A 17013-nucleotide genomic window follows, 5' to 3' on the forward strand; every position below is an offset into this window, starting at 1 on the left:
CCTGGGGGCAGCTTCGCTTGGAAATTATATCCAGGTGAAGGCGAAATAGACGAGACAGGCGCTGGTGACCCCAGGCAACTCCCCCGAGCGTGGAGAGTCCCTCCCCGAAAAGGCTGGAGAGAAAGGAGGGACCCGGAAAAGGGGGTTTGCTCGCTCTTAGTGCAAAAAGAGGCTCGAGGTGGAACCGGGGAAAGGGGGCGGGCAGGGAGGCCCCGGAGTCCAGGATCCCGAGCCCAGGGCGGAAAAGTTTAGTGCGAGTCTGGGCCGGCGGCCCCGCGGCTGGGAGCGCTGGGGAGGGGGCTCGGAGCTCGGCAACGAGCCGGGGAGGGGGGGTGGGGGCGGGAGCGTGGCCGGCCTGAGAGTCTCCTCCCGTCGTGACACCGAGTGCGGGGATCTGGGCTCGGGAGCATTTATTAGTTCTTTCACCCAAAGCTTGGTCAGGAGCCCTGAGCTGCGATTGGCCGACGGCGAGACCGTCCCGGGTGGCGGAGATACGCGCTGATTGGGCGACAGCGGCCACTTTCTCTTCCCATCCCCGGCGGTGCCCAAGCCTCGACCGGCCCCGAGAGGGACCCGCGCTGCGCCTCTAACCTGGGGAAAGAAGGGTAGACCCACGGAAGCCCGGAGAGACAGTGCGGAGGAGATGTCGAGACTGAAGAGGGGTCCGTGCCTCTCTGTCACTCCATGTATGCCTCTCTCCTTGACTTTCTCTGTCTGCCCCCTCGTCCCTCTCTGTGTCTCTGTATGTCCTTCTCTGTCTCTGGCTCGTCCTCTCATTCTGTCTCTCTGTGTCTCTATGTCTGTTTTTCTACCTGTGGCTCTCCCTCTCGCCCATTTTTCTTGGCTTACTGCCAATGAAGGGGGCGCGGTTCCAATAAGAAGGCTTTGGAGCCCCCAGACCCCTTTAGTCTTCCTTCCTCTGGCCCCTGCCCCTTGGCCTAGGCTTATTATGAGGGTCTTCCCTATGGGGTTCCTCCCAGAAAGAGTCCAGGATGTGCTGATAAGTTCTTTTGTCTTCACCCTCTGGCAGCCAGGACACTGAAGCTTACTTAGGTAGTGGCCGGAGGCCCCAGTCCTGGTTACCCGAAGCCTGGGAAGGGGAAAAGAAAGAAAATTATTTCCTCTTCTTGATAAAAAAAAAAAAAAACCCTCTCTCAGAAGCCCCAGCTCTAAATCTAGAGGTACAGATTCCCCCAATGCTTCGGCAGAGATTCATCTATATGTTAAAGTTTTGCCCGGCTGCAGCGTTTGTTCTCAGGAATTTATTATGGTATTCAGACTAAACTGCTGGAAAAATAAAAGGAGCAAAGTCTTGGCTAGGAGCTGAAGTGTCCCCAGCAGGATATGACGCCAGGAGTGTTGTAAAGACTGTCTGTCCTTCGAGAAGGTGCTATTGTGCACAGGCTTTTATTTATAACTTGGTAAGTGCCAGTGAGCTCGCCTCCTTCACACCCCCGAGTGCCAGCCCCGCGCTCTGCACTGCGCTTTATTCGCTCGAGTCTATTCAGAGACTGTCACTCTGGGCCTGCGAGGTATTCAGGGCCTTAATCAATCAAAAGGATGAGAATCGGGCAGGTTTTTCCCTTTGAAATAAAGGAAACAATGACTTCTGGGCTTCAAGTTCCCCCTTTTCCTTTTACGATTTTTGAATTTTTTCTGTGTTGGAGTTCTCCACCCTCTCTCGTCCTTTTCCCCCTCAACTCATTTGACAGTTTTTACGTGAACTCAGCCCCCCCAACCCCAACTCTCCACCCCCTAATTAAGTCAAACTAAGAAGGCAAGATGGGGGGTTGGGGGGAGTATAGCTGCTCAACTGTGTGGGAGCCGGCTTTTTAAAACTCCACTCGCAAGTGGGAAAAGCAGGCAGCTTTCATCTCAGCCCAAAGTCAAAAGGTTTGGCTGACTGAGAGATGGGCAATGGAGACACCAGAAAAAGTCTGGACACCCCCTCACCCACCCGAGGGGGGAGGCCCCGTGCATTCACATTACACTGGAGGGATGCTGCTTAGCACGCAGCCCTGTTTAACTTGGTTTTACACAAAATGATTCAGTTTGTCAGGGGGAAAACGTTCTCATTTCCTTCTTGCACACTTGAGGGCCACCAAAGCCTGTGTCCTGTTTCCTACGCTACTTCTCAAGAGCTGGGCTTTTTCCAAGTTTTCTGCCACTAAAGCTTGAGCGGAGGAGCCAGAGCACCTTCTAGGGTCCCTGGCTCTTGTTGGAGGAGGGAGGTACCCAAAGTGCGTTTCACGGGAGCAAATGCAAACTCAACTTGCAGTTAAAAGGAACCTGGGAGCCACTCCCCACCGCCAGCAACGATAGTGTAAAAAACTTAACGGCCAGGGCTGTGTCTCATTTGTTGCAGAGCCGAGGGGCTTGGGCTTCAAGCTCTCCCCGCGGACCCAATGCTCTCTCCCTGGGCGTTCTCTCTCCCCAGGGCCCGTGGATCTGTGAAGGGACACAAAGCCAAAGACTCACTCTCCCAGCTTTTGCATCCTCCTTGCAACCATAGAGCCGGCAGGACCCTTGAATGGAGATACTGCCAATTGAAATTGATTTCGAGTGCCCATAGGTGCCTGGCCAGCACGCGCATCCATAAACCGACCACCCCTTTCTATGAAAATGTACAAATGGAAACCATAGAGGGTGGAGTGGAGACCTGTGGCCCAGGAGCCTCTCTTTCCCGGACTCCCCCACCCCCCACCCGCCAGATTGCTCTGGCATTTATATGCTACCAGTTAACTCGACTGTTCCCCACCCTGGCAACAGCTAGAGGAACCTGAAGACCCAGAGATGGATGGGAGGACATCCTAAGGTGCTTGAGCCCATAAAGTTGTGGGATCACTTCCAAATTCCCCAGAGTCCAAATTCTCTGAGGTTGGTAGACCCGAAGTCTGAGTCAGGAGGGCCAGGACAGCAATGTTGCTTGAGACTCCCTGGCTGGTGGTGCCCACTGCAACCAAGTCAGGCAGGGGGGATGGGGAGTGTCTCGCATCACGTGAGCAGCTGGTCACCAGAGGACGGAGTGGTTACTGGTTTCCCACCTGGTTTCTCAAGAAGGCACCTGATTCTGCATTCCAGCCACTCCTTCCCTGTCTTCGAAAGCTTCGGCCTCCCCTTATTTCTTTCCAAAGTCTCTCTGGAAGCCAAAGCTAGCCCACCGCCTGACTCCTGGAGCAGGAAGCGAGTCTCTTTCAGGCCCCACTCCTGCCTGGAACCTGTAAGCCACCGAGTCCGCATTCTACTCATTGGCAAAGGAGTAACCCTGAAGTGGGCTCAGAAGATGAGTGCCTGCACCCTGCAGCCCTGAATCCAGCTTTGGGAGGCAGCATCATTTCTGCTGACAAATTACCCAGAAAGCAGCCGGGAGAGTCTGTAGCTCAATTCTGTGAAGGAGGGTGATGTCCTCCAGCACTATCTGTGATGAAACTGGAGCCTTGAGGACAACAGTAGGATAATTCAACCAAAACAGGATCATAACTTACCACTGCTTCCTCCACCCCCCTCCCCACAACCCCGTTTCAAAAGCCCTTCAGGTGCAATAGACAGCAGCTTCCCCTCCCAGTTCTGGGGGAGGGGAGGACAAAACCCAGCTCCTAGAAAGTTCTCCCTCCTGGCAGGATTGGATGCAGGAGTCTACTACAGTCAAGTCAGGTTAAGTGAAGTCTGCCTGGGCCAGGTGACACCCAGAACACAGCTCCCACACTTGTGGGCCCCAGGCCACAGTCTTTCATGATCTATGGACTTCTTGGGCCTCTGAGAGACAACGACCTTATTCTATCCGGACACAGGCCTTTAGAGGAAATTATGATCTATATGAAATAATTTGCCTGAACTGGAGGGTGCCTGCCACCCAGATCTTTTTTTGCCTTATCTGGAGGGAGTAGCCTCTGAGGGAGGCATCTGACCTCCCGCCAGGTCTCAGGCATCTCAGGAGGCAGTCCTAAGGCTTGAGAGAAATGCAACGGGAAACCGTCAGTTCTTGAGAAATGTTCCCCAGGAAGAAATCAAAATGCCAGATCCTGACCATGCATTTCTTCCGGGCACCAGATTGGTGATTGCTCGGAAATAAACCCAGGCCTATCTCAGAGCCGGACTTAGCAACTGTCATCAGGCTCCCTGCAGTTTTTTGTCAAAAGCTGTGGCGCCTGTTCTCCCGCGCTGGAAAATCGGTTGGGATGGGGTCGGATTTAGGGACTAGACGGAAGTGTGGGCATCTCACTGAAATGTGGAGTGGATCAGCTGCAGTGGTTTTGCCCCTGTAGCTGGGGGAGCCGCCCCAGAAGGGGTTCTCAATAAAGAACATATGGTTTGTGAGAAAAGAAGAAAACGAGGAAAGGAAAAAGAAGGGAGAGAAAGGAGACATAAAAAGTATTTTTTGAAAGGTGGTGAGGGAAGGAGAGAATGAATGTCACAGCAGCTCGTCTCCTATTCATGTTCATTTGGTTCTGCAAAAATTATTTTTTATGCAAATAAGGAAGGCAGGATGCCAGAGCCTGTTTGGGGCTGGGGGGGGGGGGGGTGGCGTGGGGCGGGGAGTTCGGGAGAAGAGTCATAGAATACTACCTTAAAAAAATGTCCTGCCCAAATAGGAAAGAGTGAATGTGTTGGGGGCTGGGTGGGAGGTGTTGTTGAAATTTAGAAGAGAAATTCCCGGTAACTGCTCTGCTGGTGTGTGTACGAGATGCAAACACGAAGGACCCCGTATGAAGGGATCCTGGTGTTGAAGGTAAAGATTGAGGGATCTTGGAAAGGGGGTATTATTGGGAGCAGCCTGGGTCTTGAGGAAGAGAGGAGGTGCGCAGGCCAAATTGGGGGTCTGAAGTGGGGTTCGAGAGCAGAGCTGGGAATGTGCCCATGACCGCTGGGGCAAGCAGGAGGTCTTGGGGTTTCCTTGACATTGGGAGCAGAAAGAAAGGCAAATGACCACACCTGGAACTCCTGCCCCAGGGGGCCTGGAGGGAGTGTCTGGACTGTGAATTCAGATGGAGTGGTGTGGGGTGCAGTGTCCAGTGGGGGGTCCGGGGCAGGATAGGAGCAGGAGGGGTGGGCAGGAAAGGAATGGAGCAGGGTGGACTATTAGGCCTTTCTCTTTGATCAGGCCAGGTCTCTCTCAGACTCCGAGCCAGCATGGTGAGCCACCACTGCCTCTCGACCTGAATCCTTTCCAAGTCCACAAACAATTTCTCTCCCAGGGGGATTTCACAGGGAGAAGAGTGAGGCGGGTGACACAAGGAACAAGAGAGATCCGGCAGGCTGTTCAAACTCAGCCACAGTGAGGCCCCGGGAGCCTAGGGCAGCAGGCTGTGAGTGAGTCTGGGACCTGCGGTCCCTGGGTTTTCAAAGCCAATCGAGGGGTGGGGACTGTGCTGCCAACTCGGCAGAGGAAACGCAACAGGTTGGGGAGCTGGAAGAGGCCAGTCTCGGGGATTTGGCTAAAGCCCTGAGGAGCACGGGTGGGGACCAAAGGGAGATTCTTAGGAAGAGGGTTGCTTGCAGTCTGCCTCCCGACCTCCCCACCCCTTGGAAGCTCACCTGGCATGAGGGGAGGGGGGTTCCTCATCCTGGGGTACAGCCTGATCACTCTTCTTTTCAAAGGTGGAGGAGAGGAGGAAGAGGAGAAAGAAAGGAGGAGGGAGGAAGAAAGAAGAAAAAAACGGAAAAGGAATTCACCACAACCAAAACCGGTTACCTCAGCCCTTCAGATTTCTAGATACTACGACGGACACCATGTTCCTTTCTGAGTCTTAATCTTGCTCTCCATTTCTCTTCCCTGCTGGAAAACACCTATTTCCCTCTTCTAAACAAAGTTTCTCTTTCTGGTGCTGCTGCTGCTAAGTCGCTTCAGTCGTGTCCAACTCTGTGCGATCCCAGAGATGGCAGCCCCCCAGGCTCCCCGGTCCCTGGGACTCTCCAGGCAAGAACGCCGGAGTGGGTTGCCATTTCCTTCTCCAATGCATGAAAGTAAAAAGTGAAAGTGAAGTTGCTCAGTCATGTCTGACTCTTAGCGACCCCATGGACTGCAGCCCACCAGGCTCCTCCGTCCATGGGATTTGCCAGGCAAGAGTACTGGAGTGGGTTGCCATTGCCTGCTCCGGAGACAACCGTTAATCTAGCCTTGGGTTTGGGGTCGAGGAATGGAAGAAAACCTTTGATTTAGAAGTTTGGAGTCAGAAGAACCCTAAGGGGAAACTCTGCAAAGATGAAAACTAATCATCTCATACTGTGAAAGCAATGGAAAGAAGGCAGCCAGGAGAAGTCTGAGCTGGAGCAAGCGTTCGATAGAAGTGCAGACCCGGGGCTAACAGACTGCCCAGAGTCCTGTCACAGAAAACTGCCCCGGGTCCCCTGGGGGCCCCACGCTCAGGTCACACTGGTGGCTTTTCTTTCCCACCCCACCCCTGGAAAATCCTGCAAGAGGCATGCTGGCCCCCAGACCCCCAACACCCTGCCCGGGGCCAAGAGTTAAGACAAGTAGCCCCAAGAGAAATGAGCTTCGGAAAGCCTTTCTTCTTCTTTTCATTTCTAAACGAAATCTAATACTATCTGGCTGCAAAAATATATATCACTGGCCCAGAGTCTTAAAGATTAACATTTGGATATGTAGGAAATGTAATCTGCATGGCGAACTGATTCCCAGCGTATCAGTTTAAAGGATAAAGATCAATATCTACATGATGGATATTATATTAATAGGGACATAAATAAAGGCCGAAGAGTCATTCCCCAAACCTTTGAAGCCGCTTCCCCGCTCCTGGGCCCTCCACGCTGCCACTCGGCGGCGTCCCCCACCTGCCGGCCCCCAGCCCCTGCTGGGAGGGAACACTCCCCGCCCCCCACCTCCACTAGGAGGAAATAAGTTTCCTGCTCAAGGGGGAGGGTTTTAATGCAGCGAAGCTCGAGAAAGAGGCAGCACTGTTTTCCCGGGCTGTAGCAGGTGGACAGTAGGCCGGGAGGGGGGCGGTATTTTAGCAAAACGCGCCGCTAAGATACTTAGAAACAGACATAGAAGGCCCCCACGGGGACACACACAGTCACAGGTTCACACACAGGTTCGCACACGCACAGACACATAGAAATACACACATGGGCATACTAGCCATACAGACACACAAACATCCATTTCTAGATTTGTTTACACGGTGATACACACACACGTACATTCCCACGCAGGGGTGAATTCCCAGCATTTTCTGCGCGCACTTGGCCTTAGGGATTCGGAACTGGCTTCTTTCCTTCCCACAGCCCTCTCCCTGCGGAGCATCGACAGAGCCCAGGGATCAGCGATCTCACCAGACGGGATGAGGCGGCACCGCCGGGAGCGAACTCGGCGGAGCGAGAGAGAGGCTTGCCCGCGAGGTCCCAACGCATCCTTTGAGGGAGGGGAGGGCCACCTAGACCTAGAGTGGCTGCAGCCTGAGGAAGGGGGTTGTTGAGTCCCGGGGAGCACGTCCCCGAGACGGCGCGGTGAAGGGGTACTGGCTGCGGGACACTTCGATCCGGAATGAGAACGCCTCGGTCCGGGAGTGGCCTGGATACCAGCGGCCCCCTCCACACAGCAAAGCCCCTCCGCCGAGGGACTTTTCCAAATGCCAATGAATCACCCTTCGCTTCCTCCTCTTCATTAATTAAGAGGGATGTTTGGACAAAACGGTCGTAATCTTTATTAATTACTCAACCCTCGGTGTGCGGTCGCATCCATCAGGCCCGAAGCGAAAGTACTGGGGACGCCTCATCTCTTCCCACAGCGCCTCTGGGGAGCCAGCCGAGGAGCCGGCGTTGCCCGCCGCGGGCGCACCTTCCTCGGCTGGCGCTGCAGGGGCGGCCGGAGGAGACGCGGTCCTCGGGGCTACGCCAGGCCTCTCCCAGAGCCCAGAGACGGCTGCGCGCCGGGTTCCTAGAGCCCCGACAGACCCCCGACGTCCCCCGCTCCCGTCCCTCCCGCATCGGGGCACTCGTTCGTTTACATACACACAAACTCACAAGCAGGCTCGTTCGAACACATCGCCCGGCCCCCGGTTCTTCTGACCGCCGCCTCCCCACATAGCTCCCCGCCCTTCTCTTTCATGCTTCCAGGAGCAGCCGGACTAAAATCCATTCTGCGGAGCCCCGAATACTGGCTGAGCCGTGTTCCAGGGGTGGGGTGGGGGTTCATTTACTCCTGGGTGAAGCGACAGGAAGGGAGAGCAGAAAACCCAGTCCAGTGGCCCCAAGGACGTCCCCCCTCCCCGAGAGAGCTGCCCTGGAGGGCGTGGCTGGAAGACCCTAGAAGCCTTCCAGGAAGGGGTGGGGGACAGGGTGGAGAAGGACGCTTGCTTTGCATAGGAGGGGGTGGGATTGGGGTGGAGGCTCTACTTCTTGGCTGAGAAATCGGGAAAACTCCAAGCCTCTAGGTCCCTTGTGGGGAAGCTGGCTGGAGATGGGGGTGGCCAAATTCAGGTTCCTTCCAGGCAGCCCTACAGCACTCTGTCCTCTGAGGGCAGAGACCCTTGGGCTCACTCAGGAAAGAGTCCTGGAATAGGATGTCTATAGACCACCCCTCTCAACCTGGTCAGGACTGGTCTCTTGGTCTGAGCTCCTCTCACCCCCACCCTTACCCCTCCAACACTATGCTAAGCAGGTCCCATCCTCTTTGGGCTTTGAACCTCAGAGATGAGATTCTTCTACTGGAGCCCCTTAAAGAGATTCTGGCTGATTAAAGGGGAGGGGGGCAATTCAGGACACAAATCTAATAGGGTAATTATTTCCAGGGCCATAGCAGCTGAGGTGGGTGCTCCGCAAGCTCTCTTCGTGGCCTCTCTGGGCTGGAACAGTGAGGATCCGACCTCAGGGAATGTAGGGTGCACTCTTAGCTGCCTCTCTTGGTTTTTGCAACCTCAAGTCTGGCATGGGGGTTGGGCACTCAACCTCCTATGCCCTAAAGGGCTGGTCCATCCACCCTTGCATCCTTCAGCGTCCAAGGCCAGTGGGCTTTTCAGAGCTTCCCCAGGAGACCAAATGTCTCTCCACGTAATCCCAGCTTTTCTCATGATTACGGTGCCCAAAGCTACCAAACCCTGGCCTGCGCCCTGGGGACGTGAAGGCCTGAGGAGAATGGGAATGTGCTATCCTGCTTTGGGCCGAGCTGGCCAGGCCAAGAGGTGCGGGATGCGGTAGCTGGCAAGCACCACCCTCCTGGCTTAAGCTTCATCCTCTGAATGCATCATCTCCTTCTTTCCTGCTGCTTCCTCTGTGTGGAGGCTGGGTACACTCCATGTCCCACAGTCTCTCAATCATTCCTTCCCTCTTCTGAAAAAATTTTCATTAAATGTAAGGGTTCATTTACCCACTGGTCACCCCCAGGCCCTGAGACATTTGCAAGCCTGGCCTTTGAAGTCTTTCCCTGGGGCAGTTTTGATTATCTTACTCTACGCACTGAATGGTTGGCTTGTCCTCTGGCTGAGTCCCAGAGCCACCCCAGAGCTTTTTGTTTATTACACACATACTTACTGAGCTTCTACTGTGAGCAGTTCCAAAAGCTAGGGCTAACCTTGTGATGAAAACAAACCAGAGTCCTCATCCTGACAGAGCCAAAGTCCCAGAAAATAAACAAAAAATAAATAAATAGATGCAACTTGTCAGGAGATTGACTGTAAGTTTGCAGCTCAGCTCTGAAGAAGCTCAGAGGACTTGTGGGGAGAAGGGGTATGCAACCCTGGAGTGAGATGGGGTTGGCACATTGCTATTTCAAAAGAGTAATTTGGGGTCGGGCTCAGTAGAGGTAGGTTTCTGCAGAGAGCTAGGGTTGGAAGGAGTGATGGCTAAAGGAAGGAGAAGGGTGAAGGTGAAAATACCCAGTAGACGGACAACAGCTTAAGGAGCTACTACCGCCAGTGGGCGGGGCGTTCTGACGTCATCCTGGCGAACTGGGGGCGGGATCTGACCTAGAAAGAGGAAACTTTGGGGGCTGCAAGTCCCTCCAGATGTTTCCTACTGTTCTCTTTCCGAAGACACTTCATTCCAACTACTGAAAGAGTGACGGGGGACTGAATCTTGTCACCAACAATAGGAGCTTTCCTTGGAGCCATCCCTCACCCCACCTCTGAGAGTAAGGTAGATGTCACTGTTAGGGGTTAGGAGATTGAGATTTCCCTGTCACTCTCTTCCAGGTGTCCCTGGCTCAAAAATTCAGCATGAGCTTGAGCGTATTCTTCTCCTCGATGCCCATGGTCCAAAAATTTAATTTTTATTTGAAAGAAAATGGGGGACCCAGATGTCCAGGTGTCTTGGTGTCCAGGTCCCCCCAGTCATCTGGACCTGTCATTCCTGCTCCCTAACTAGGAGAAAACTCCTTGCAGGCTGGAGAGAGTTGGGCAGACTACACATGCCCTGCTTCGCATAGCAAGTATGCATGTCCCTCCTAAATGATTCCGCTACCATTCGGAGGGGAAGGGGAGAGAAAAGACTCCAGAGGAGGAGCCCAAGACTCTAGCAAACCAGTCATCTTTCCCCAGCCTTGTGAGGTAAATGGGAAAAAACCAGCAGGACCATACAGGAGAGAATGTCTTCACAGGGCTTCATACATTATTAATAGAAAGGCTTAGTAGCTCAGTCGGTAAAGAATCCTCCTGCAATGTGACAGAATGGGGTTTGATCCCTGGGTCGGGAAGATCCCCCTGAAGAAGGACATGGTAATCCATTCCAGTATTCTTGCCCGGAGAATTCCATGGACAGAGGAGCCCAGCAAGCTACAGTCTATGTTATCAGAAGAGTTGGACACAACTTAGCGACTGAACCACCACCACTGCCACTGGGAGGGTCTGAGATCAAAGGAACCAGCAGATGCAGCAGAAACAGCAGCAGGCAGCCCCCATGGGGGTCTGAAAGAGGGCCTCGGCTCTCTCAGAACAGCAGGGGACACGCTGCTCAACAAAAAGGAGCAGTTCTTACTTGTCAGGAAACAACTGAGAAAGCAAAGTCCTACTCGATTTTGGAGCTACTTGATAGGGGAGAACTCTCCCTCCTAAAGGAAATCGGTCCTGAATATTCATTGAAAGGACTGATGCTGAAGCTGAAACTCCAGTCAATACTTTGGCCACCTGAGGCGAACAACGGACTCATCAGAAAAGACCCTGATGCTGGGAAAGATTGAAGGCAGGAGGAGAAGGGGACGACAGAGGATGAGACGGTTGGATGGCATCACAGACTCAATGGACATGAGTCTGAGTAAATTCTGGGAGTTGGCAATGGACAGGGAGGCCTGGCGTGCTGCAGTCAATGGGGTCATAAGAGTCGAAAACGACTGAGCGACTGAAATGAACTGATAGGGGAGAAAACCAGAAGCAGTGTGAACCTGCAGCAGAGGTAAGAAGGCCCACGCGGAAAGGGAATTCCTGGGGCATCTCAGATCTGTTTTCTATCTCCACAGCAGGCTGAGGAGGTTCTCAGACAGCCTGGGTTGCTGCCCTGTGTAACGAGATCATAAGAGTCATCCTTGCAATAGAAAGGATCATCACATGTCCCCCAGAACAAGGTCATGTTTCCAAGTAGGGCAGGTGTGCAGCGCACTCTTCTTCTCTGATTGGTGAGGAAGCTACAGTATCAGAAGAGCAAACAGTGTGGTTTCATTGGGCAGGATGACCAGGGTGGTGGGAGCTAGATTCTGGGGGCACTGTGAACTCTGGAGGGATTGGCAAGTCACTCTGGGAGGGGAAATCAAAGACTTCTGAGCTCAAAAAACAGAAAAGGACCCTGAAAATCGAAGTTCTCAGAGACAGACAAAAGAGAAGAAATTGAAAAGTCCTGGAAAAGAAGAGAATTGCTTTAAGATTGAAAAGGGGAGAGGGAGAGAAAAATGACAAAATACTGAAGAAATATGATAAGATATTTCTGATTTTGAAAGTTCTACTTGACATTAGTCAAGGTGGGCTCATAGTAGACAGCATAGAATGACTGTTTCTGATTTGAAGGATACATTTGTGCTGGGAAAAGTCACCTGAATCCCCATTTCACTGTTCCAGAATATGTGGGGTGGGGGGGATAGTTGTATACTAGGGGACAACAGGATACAGAGGGTTGTGAGGAAGAAAAAGATATTAGGAAGAAAAGTATGAAAGTGATGATCCTTCTATGTGCCAGACACAGCACACGCATCCTTATTTAGTATTGACTTAAGAATATGTCATTTAGTTTGCTCCCATGGTTTTATAATTAATTTGTGTTAAAAAAAAAAAAGACGAGGAGAAATAGAGATTGGACTTTGCCAGCTCACACACTATACAAGTGCAGGTTGATAGGAGAAAGGATGCATAAAATCAACACTTGGACCAAATCCTTTTAAGGGTGATTTAGTTGCTAAGTCATGTCTGACTCTTATGATCTCATGAATCATAGCCCGCCAGGCTCCTCTGTCCAAAAGTACCAAAGTAGGGAGATGAGGCTTATCTTTTACACTGCACAGCATGCAGGATCTTACTCACCTGACCAGAGACCCAGCCTGAATCCCCCCGCAGTGGAAGCACAGATCCTCAGCCTCTAGACCCCTGGAGAAGTCCTACATCAACCTTTTCTGATGCCATCATCCTCTGACACTACCACAGGTGGGGGCTAAGCCATTTCTCCATCACCTGTCACAGTCTACCTGCCAGGAATCAGACCACACTTTCCAGAAGACTTCTCAGAACATGCCTGGTGTCCTGGGGTTGGGAGAACAAGTGCTCAGAAAGCCGAACAACTCCTTGGTCCAGAGGCTTGGGTTCCCCGTCTCGAATAAACTATCTTGGGAAAACAGGGGAAATTGTGCAGTGACAATAGAACTTAATGATACTGGCACATTTTCATTTTATAATGAATTAATAGTAATATAATACTATCTAAGAGTAATAGCATATATGCATTGAGCATTTCATAAGTACTGGCATCTTCAGCCCTTTACAAAGACGAATTTACTTACTGTTTAAAACCACGAGATTGTATCCAGTTAAAATGAGGAAAAAGAGGACCAGCAAGTTTACTTAACTTGCTCTAGGTCACACAGCTAGCAAGCAACAAAACTAGGATTTAAACCCCAGACAATGTGGTGTTGTCACTCCTGTTCAATCAGAAGCCCAACAAGTTTCTAACTCTCCAATCAGACCGCCAAAGGGATGGGATCTGGGAGCTGGCCAAATACTTTACCTCTCACTGTTTGCTCTGTTCTGTAAATAAATTTCAACAAAAGTGAAGTGAAGTCGCTCAGTTGTGTCCGACTCTTTGCGACCCTGGGGACTGTAGCCCACCAGGCTCTTCCGTCCATGGGATTCTCCAGGCAAGAATACTGGTTCAGTTCAGCTCAGTCGCTCAGTCGTGTCCGACTCTTTGCGACCCCATGAATCACAGCACGCCAGGCCTCCTTGTCCATCACCATCTCCCGGAGTTCACTCAGACTCACGTCCATCGAGTCCGTGATGCCATCCAGCCATCTCATCCTCTGTTGTCCCCTTCTCCTCCTGCCCCCAATCTCTCCCAGCATCAGAGTCTTTTCCAATGAGTCAACTCTTCTCATGAGGTGGCCAAAGTACCGGAGCTTCAGCATTAGCATCATTCCTTCCAAAGAAATCCCAGGGTTGATCTCCTTCAGAATGGACTGGTTGGATCTCCTTGCAGTCCCAAGGGACTCTCAAGAGTCTTCTCCAACACCACAGCTCAAAAGCATCAATATTTCGGCACTCAGCTTTCTTCACAGTCCAACTCTCACATCCATACGTGACCACAGGAAAAACCATAGCCTTGACTAGATGGACCTTAGTCGGCAAAGTAATGTCTCTGCTTTTGAATATACTATCTAGGTTAGTCATAACTTTTCTTCCAAGGAGTAAGCGTCTTTTAATTTCATGGTTGCAGTCACCATCTGCAGTGATTTTGGAGCCCAAAAAATCAAAGTCTGACACTGTTTCCACTGTTTCCCCATCTATGTCCCATGAAGTGATGGGACCAGATACCATGATCTTCGTTTTCTAAATGTTGAGCTTTAAGCCAACTTTTTCACTCTCCTCTTTCACTTTCATCAAGAGTCTTTTTAGCTCCTCTTCACTTTCTGCCACAAGGGTGGTATCATCTGCATATCTGAGGTTACTGATATTTCTCCCGGCAATCTTCATTCCAGCTTGTGTTTCTTCCAGTCCAGCGTTTCTCATGATGTACTCTGTATATAAGTTAAATAAGCAGGGTGACAATATACAGCCTTGACGTACTCCTTTTCCTATTTGGAACCAGTCTGTTCCTTCTCCAGGGGATCTTCCTGACCCAGGGATTGAACCCAGGCCTTCCGCATTGCAGGCAAATGCTTTGCCCTGTTCTGTAAATTAATTTCAACAAAAGTTACCTTTAATGCCTCTGGGAGGCACCGATCTATCTTATCTCGATTGAAAATAATTTGGAAATCTACTCCATGTCAGTTCCCTTCAAAACGCTTCTAGTAATATAATCCCACTTTAATTTTTTTGCTTATTTTAAACAATCATTTTTTCTTACTCCCAGTTAGAGTTTATAACTCTGTCTTCCCAGGCGGAGAAGAACCAGAGACGCTTAACATCATTAAGCCGCCTCTAACTCGGGCTAGAGGACAAGTGGCAGGCAGCTGATGCATGTTTGCAGAAGGAATCCAAATCTTCGTGCCTCCCGCGGATCAGCGCTCTATTTGGATCGTGTCGTGGGCCGGGCTTCTTGAAGTTCTCGTAGGCTCAAAGCCTGGTGGTGAACCTCGCTTAGGATGCCTGCGACGCTGGTGCGGAGAACCGCGAGGAATTTCCAAAAGGAAACCGAACACACCAGAAGTACTTCCAAGTCTCCATCCCTTGGTGTCCATGTTCCGCTGACCCACGCTGGAAAAACGCGGTGGTGGTGGGGACAGCGAAAGCCGCCGGGGAAATGGGAAAGACGGCGGGAGGCTGGAGCGGGTTTTTGGCTTCTCTGTTATTTTTAGGAATAGATGCGAACGCAGAACTTTGGGACGGGCGCTGGGATGGGCCCGTGGACATCCAAGAATGGTAACGACGCCACCCGATCAGAGACCTTCAGACTCTGAAATCCGGGCGTCACAAAATCCGGAGAGTAAGGGCTGAAGGAAGACCAGTTTTCATACATAGGCAAAACAAACAAGCCTTTAAGTCTCTTTACTGAGTGGCTAGGTTGACAGGATACCGCACCAGCGGGTTCTCATGCGCTCTACAGTGGGTTGGTGACAGCGTTGTTGTGCCTTCTGCTTCACCCGGGCCCGCGCCTGTCCTTCGGGATCGCCAGTGTAGGGGTTGCTGGGCTGGGGATTGGGGTCGGGGGCTGCAAAGAGGTCACGTTTGTGTCGCCCCAGTTGTGCGGGAACCAGCCTGTTGCCCCGGGCGGTCTCGAGTTCTCTTCTGCACCGGACGCTGCGCCGGTGCGGGCACAGCCCGGCCCCAGGAGGCAGACCATCCGCCCGCCATCCCACCCGCCCAGGAGCCTCCCCGGGAACTTGTCGCGGTGGCTGCCCCGGCCCCGGGTTCCCGCGGAAGGGTGAGCCTCCGCTTTCCGCCCAAGAGTCCTTGCATTCAGCCACGAACCGTCTCCGGAGTCGCGTTCAAAGGGGGAGAAATCAAGGTAATGCCCCCCGCCTTCCACCGCCCGCCAGCCGCCGAGTCTCAGCACAAATCCCTTTACACCTGGGTCCCAGAGCGTGGAATTAATTTGCACGCTGATCGGCTACTCGGAAGGGTCTTAAAAAAAAAAATGTAACTCTTCTAGCAAATATTTTTAAACAGGACTTTCTGAGCTGGATCTGCTCTCAGGCCCACACCTGCCGGCGACCAGCGGCTTCGCCCTCAGCTGCCATGGTCGATGACACCCAGAGCTGTCAACTGGCCAGGTTTTGTTCATTTAACCTCTAGACTTTTCCTGGTTATCCGCATAATCCGCCCTCAAATCCCCACGTTGTCACTGAATTTTGATAACTTGCGGGATTTGGAAAAGCACACACTTATTTTGAGGGGCCGAGGGGAGCCCACGGAAAAGCCTTGGGGAGGCGCATCTTTCATCCCCACTACATTAGGAAAGACCACAAAGCGCGCCAAATTGGGCTGCAAATATTTACCTAACTTTCCTGGGAAGACAAAGTCAACAGGCGTGTGTGAGTGTGTGTGTGCAGAGAGAAAGCGATAGAGACGCAGAGAGAATGTCAGAAAGTAGAGCAGCAGTCAAATAGTTATTCAAATTATGGCCACTTCCAAAATCCAAGCATTTGTCCACAATCTCCCAGTTTCTTAGAAACCTGGCGGCCTTTCGTTCATTAAAGTGAGATTAGGGAGAGCGTCGCATTTCAATAAAAAACGTTGTGAAGTATAATGGCTTTCAAATCTCGCTGCCCAGTAGAATCACCTGCGGCGCCTTTTAAAAATACTGATGCGCCTCCCCTCCTTACCCCTATCCCTACTCCCAGACCAATTAAAGAAACGTCTCTGCGGCGGGACTGGTGCTTTCGCTTTTTTTTTTTTTTCCTTAAGCGCTCTAGGTAATTTTAACCTGCGGCCACAGCCGAGAACCTCTGCTAAGGCTCCAATCAGGAAACAAGTTTGTTGTGTGTGAATTTAATAAGAAATTGGCTCTAGGGACAAATCTTGCAGAGTTCAGTTCCAAAGTTTCTTCCGCGCAAAAACTATCTACTTCACAACTTGAAGTTAATCCTTCCCCCAAGCTGCAAGTCAGGTGCTATTGTTCTCTACCTCTCAAGTTTGACTGCAAACTACTTTTAAATACGCGCACACTAGACATATAAATCCTATCAAAGTATCATTTCCATATGATAAGGAGTTTCATCATTGTGATCAGAGATAGCTGAGTCATTCAAATACAACCAGACCATGGTTCTTGAGATAATAATTGCTGAAATAAAAGTGTTCTGTTCTTGCAAAGATTAAATGCTTTCACTCCCGTTTATTTTGGAATGTGTGTTTGTAATATTAGGGGTTAGGAGAACTTTTTTGCACATCTTCTCTACCCTCTTTCTTCCCACATCAGCATTTCCCT

Source organism: Ovis canadensis, chromosome 2 (assembly GCF_042477335.2).
Source record: "Ovis canadensis isolate MfBH-ARS-UI-01 breed Bighorn chromosome 2, ARS-UI_OviCan_v2, whole genome shotgun sequence".
NCBI lineage: Eukaryota > Metazoa > Chordata > Mammalia > Artiodactyla > Bovidae > Ovis > Ovis canadensis.